Genomic DNA, 5724 nt, shown 5'->3' with positions numbered 1-5724 from the left:
CTTCCCGCTCAGACTACTGGCAAAACAGGACTGCCCCCCCCCCCCCCGCTGCGAAGAGGGTTATAGAGCAGTTTCTGTTCTCCTATAACGCGGTTGTAGTTGTGTTTCTGAACACAGCTTTATTAAAGACTCGTATAACTAAAGAATATATAATATAGGGGGGTAAAGCACAGTCCACGATAATGCATGAGGTGTGTAACACAGTCCGAACAAAGACCGAGGTGCGTGGTGGGTAATGTTTAGAAGAATCCAGCAGCATCCAAGTTCCTCTTGCGATTCTATGCCGAGGCAGTCGAACGTACGATCGCTTGTTCCTATTGGCACTGCGACGTAGTTCCGTTTTCTCGATCGCATAATATATCCGAATCGCATCCGCGTTATAAAAACATGCATTCTCTGACACAGTCATTGCCTAAGCCTATCCTTATGTTTTCATCATTCTGAAACTGGAAAAAGGTTTCATATATATATATAACTACTCAACCCAAGCTTTTAATAATTTGATACTTGTGTAGAGGTGCGAGACACACTCTATTCGGTAACCTGCCGGGCACTATGTAATCAGAGGGAAATGCAGTGTTACCGCTCTGGGACCAAGGGCTGGGGTCAGGGAAAGGCGGGAGCAGATCGTAAACACACTTACCCTCCAGACCAATGGCCAAGGGTCAGTTAGGATAAAAGAGGATCGAAAACACAGATTCTAGAGAACCAATCAGAGGGTCCCACGAGGGAGCAGTTTTCCTCAAGACGAAGACTCAAGCCAGCTCAAGATGGCTAGGACCCTGGACCAAGCCTTCTAGCTCTTCAAGAGCTAAGGCTCAGTGTTAACAGTGGTCAAGGGCAGAATAGGTCCTGGCAGGCAGGACCCTGGCTCCCCAGCCTTCCAGCTCTTGTAAGAGCTGAGGCTCGGCGCGACCTGTGGTCAGGGGACCCACCGAGCCAGCGGTGGGTCAAGCTAGCCTCCCCTAGGTTCCAGCCGGAGGACGCTAGGGTAGCGGGTAGATGGAGAATAGTCCCCACCAGGTAGGAGGCTGTACCTCCCTAGGCTAGCATCCAGACCCGTATGTAGGTCCCGCTAGGTACGGAGGCTGTACCTCCTTAGGCTACGGGTGAGGGAACCGCATATCCCTCTGTGTGTATAGGGACTGTGTCCTAAGAAAGACAATAAGCCAGTGTGTGCCTTCAGAAGTTTATTTATCTGTTATTTACAACACAACACTTGCATTGCCTTTGCACTGTTCGCCTTTTGCCGTTGTTTTCTGGTAAAGCACTCATGAGTCAATGCCATACATAATGGTGTCTCTGTAGGCCCATCAGTTTCAAAGATAACGCGTATATTATAGTCAGAGCATGTTTGTTTGCATGTTTGGGCACAATTACATGTGGTTCATGCAGACTTGATGTCTTGCAAGAGGATTTTGGTGTATGAACATTTTAACACCTTCTGTTATAATTGCCAGAAAGGGTAAAACTTATTCTTATGTTTTTCATTGTGCCCTAAATATTACAAAGTCCTCCACGTTGCCCACTGCTTGACAGACCACTGTGATGGCAAACCGGTTATTGTCCATAACCATAATTTGTGGGGTTTTTAAGGTAAAGACAATATGTGTCGCTAAAGCGCCACCACCACCCGACATACCCAATTAGATGGGTTTTCACGTAAACAAAAGGGGACAATTTGCTCCTAGTTTTATACCAAACCGGTTGTGTGCTGGAGAGTAAACCCACAACACATTTTACATGGGGGTTTACTCTCCATCACCCATTTATATTCACGCCATTTAACCCCTCAAACAAACCTTAATGGTTAATATTGGTGGCGAAAGCGTATGAATACGTGTTAATCATTGTCCATATCGCCGATCTTACCAATAAACATTTTCCAACGGCCATCGAAGAGACCCATTCACGGTGCCTCTCAAAACCAGAACTCACCAGTTGCTTTCACTCACCTTCATTCGAGCTCCCTCTTGATGGGAGAATAATCACTTTCCTCAGTGAGCGCTCTCCGACCCAGAGAAGATTGGTTCCGGATACAACCAAATTTTAAAATGTGGTTTGTAACTTTGATCCTTACCCGTGTATCGATAGTTCAATGTTATTGTGTAGTGTTATTGAGGGGCTACTGCTGTGTGTTGTGGTCTTAGTTTAGTTAAGGACTATTGTTGTTTTTCTACCTTGCCCAAACTTGCATTTGATTCTTCAAAAATCGGCAGGAATGTATGAACTTATGCAATGTTCCAAAATTAGATTTCTTATTTCTTGTTTATTTTGCATTTCACACTTCCTGGTAGACATATATGCGTTCCCTGCATGCCGAAAGTTGAAAAACACGATGACAAAGCCAAACAGCAGCAGAATGAGAGGCAGGGAAACAGAATACAAGATGTTTTGATCAGATGGGCATGCTGATAATTACAAGAGCTGAGGATGGTCTTGTGAATTCGCAGTATAGTTTGCTTCCCAGGAATTAACCTAACTCATGAAGCAGACGGGGAACAAATTAATGACAGACCATAAAGGAAATAACCCTCGCGTGGGCAAGGAGTGACTCAGGGAAATTTCTGAGAGATATTCACGGAAGGGGTCTTACATCATCACCTCCAAAGGACAGAGCAGAACAGGATACGTAAGAGAGCACTCGTGGCAAAACACCATAAACCACTGCCCACCCGAGGACAAATACAGGGCAAACAGACAAGAATGTCCCTTGCTGTTGCAAAGACTGTTGAAACAGCAAGGGACATTCTTGTCTCTTGTGCTTGGAGAGTTTAAACGTTCAAAATGACAAATACGCTATATGAATAATCTTAACCATCGTGGTACTACATGGTAATCTATTGTTGCATGACAATAGAGCACAGAGTCACGAAGTTTTGAATACGACTAGTTGCATGTTTTATTAACATCCACTTATCCGTACATTAGTGCCTTGAGATCTGGGTTAAGCATATACACTTGATAACGAACGGTTATGAAAAAATACCTAAGATAAAATCACATTCACGTTGTTGTCGTGAATTTTAATAATCTCCAGAAGGAGGTGTGGCAATTTTTTTATTATTTTATATTCGTGTGGGGACACAGATATGAGAATGAAGAATATTTCCTGCTGATGCATTGTGTTACATTCTTCACAATGACATGAGTGACTATCGAGCTGTGTAAAAAAAACAGAAAATAAAAAGTATTTTTTAAACATCCATGGAACAATAAAGTTACAGATACATTAAACATATTCTAGGTGATTATTGCACTGCAATGCAAACAGACAAATTATATCCTTGTTGGTTTAATAACGTTTCAATAACGAATTATTAGGAATCGCTGCCTTCTAAACGAAAGGGCTGCCTGAGAATGCTTTACATTTCTTATGAAGAAAAATTCTAAAACACCACGCAATCCGGTGGCATTCGAAGTTGCAGACAAATAAAGGGGACCCATGTCCCTGATTTGTTTAGTATGCCTCTTCAGCCAACTTGCTGGGGGAGATAAATGGCCTCGTCTGACATTTCGCCCCTGGCATCAAAACACCTTTCGGGGGGGGGGGTGTCCTTGCTATAAATTCTGAATCACGTCATGTTGAAACTGGTCTACTTTACTTGATAAATGCTGTTAGGATGCTATCGATCAAATAGAGCTTAAATTCAAAACAAACAAATTAAACTGTACGTTGTAGAACTACTCGAAGTGCGTTTATATGTTACTGCTCGATAGACCATTCTAGCGAAAAAGTAATGAACCTCCCTGCTGGAAGTGGTGGCATAACAACCATCCCTAGCCCTCGAGGGAACCGTGAGCATTTAAGCCACACGCTCAAGGGCAGGGAGCAGGGAGTTTGAGGCTAAATTGTCGCCCACTCCCACTGAGGGGACGGGGGGAGGGGGACGGACGTTCCATTTAATCTGACAGTGAGTTATGTAGCCGGCAGCAGTGCACCTGCACTGAGGCCCAAGGGCCAAAGTGGCTGAGGTACCAGGTGACGAAGACGGGGGGGGGGGGGGGACCCTTTAAAATACTTGTGCCATGTCCCCTCACAATCGTCTTAGAACACTTCAGCGCGGCATTCCAGATGTTACACCAGTCGTGGTAAATGGACGTTTTTGGTGCGAACACGAAAATATTCTACTGACATCCAAAGAAGTGGAGGAAGGTGCATTAGCCATAGCGTAGATACGTAGGGCTGGTCAGCCTTATTATTCCAGATGTAATGTGTGCACATACGTATGTTAAACTTCTTTCACGCCGTACGTAGCCAACCGTGCTAATCGGAGGTGGTTGGAGGATTCATTAATCACGAATTAATAATGAATCCTCTGAACAAATCGCATTTAAAATATGTCGGATCGCGGAAGCTAAGGTTTGAGCCTGGCTCGTGCTCGTACATGGGTGACCATAGGCGGCGTATAATACGTTATGGACTTGGAACTATGCGATGACCAGCCGACTACAGTCCAGTGCAGCAACATCCATTGTTGTATTGTACTTTTATGTGTCTCGCCTTCAACAACCCACATTTACCAGAATAGTGCAATCTGGTCAAATACCCCCCCCCCCTCCCAGCCATCAATGTGCATGGCTTAACCTTTGTATTTTGCTTTTGAGATTTTACAAGATCAGGTGCATTCTATGTTGTATGTGGAATGACAATTGAGCCTGCATGTGGTGTGAAGGGGCTAGTGGCCACGGGAGGTAATGACGGGTAATAGTTGTGAGTGCGAAGGGACTGGTGGCTACGGGAATGTTCGAAAAGGGAGCGTGGTCAGGTAACGGAAGAAAACGGTTGAATCTGCCGGTAGAGCGAGCGTCCAGAGTCGGCGAGAATGATCGAGAAGGGGGGCGTGGTCTCAGTTGGTATAGAAGGGAGATGCGTGCGAGACTCGGGGCTGTTGCCATCTCAAGAGAAGTGTCAAGTCGTAATTACAACCGGTGCCAGAAGTGGGGTGTCATCATGCAATGGCATGGTTGCAAGGAGAACTCACCGACAACGACTTCATATGGGGAAGAGACCCCCTTCCAGCAAACACCAGTTGGTGGGGACCCGGTGAATAACCCCACCGGTGAAGAGGGAGCAATGTGGTAACGAGGAGAGGGGGCCGGCCAACAGAAACAAATAAGCGAGGAATTTGACGAGGTAACGGGATGGCTGGATCGGCTGTTAGCAGTGTTCTCACAGCTCACTGTATAGCTTGCCGCAGCTGCGGCGAGAGGAGGAATGGCGAAGAGCACGGTGGGCGTCACTTCAGTGAAAACCGCTCAACCGATGGCCGCCATTTCACAAGGTAACCAAATGGCGGCTGAAGAAAATACAGCTCCGGAGGCGTTGGAAAGAGTAACTGACTGCCCGCGGTGGATGATGCCTCTAAAATAATTTGTAGCAGCAGGAGGCAACTGGGGTGCCTTCCCCCAAAGGTTCGAGGGAGCGTATCAAGCCATCGGATGGTCGGAAGAGCAAACACTGAGAGCCCTGCCTACCGCCCTTGAAAACGACGCCCTTGCAGTGTTCCGAGCTGTGCCGGAGGAGTAAAGGGCTTCGCTACAAGAGGTGTATGGTGAAATGGCGACTGTTTTTGATTCCCCATTGAATACGCAGAGAAAGTTCCTGCAGCAAAAGTGGGAGAACGCCGAGACGTCCATCGCTTACCACAGCATGTTGATATCACTGGGCCAGGTAGCGTATCTATGGCTGGACGAGGCGGCACTGGAATTTCTAGTGATGGA

The sequence above is a fragment of the Lampetra fluviatilis genome, chromosome 48, assembly GCF_964198595.1.
Source record: "Lampetra fluviatilis chromosome 48, kcLamFluv1.1, whole genome shotgun sequence".
In the NCBI taxonomy this organism is placed as follows: Eukaryota; Metazoa; Chordata; class Hyperoartia; order Petromyzontiformes; family Petromyzontidae; genus Lampetra; species Lampetra fluviatilis.
Note: the sequence above shows the minus strand (reverse complement) of the source record.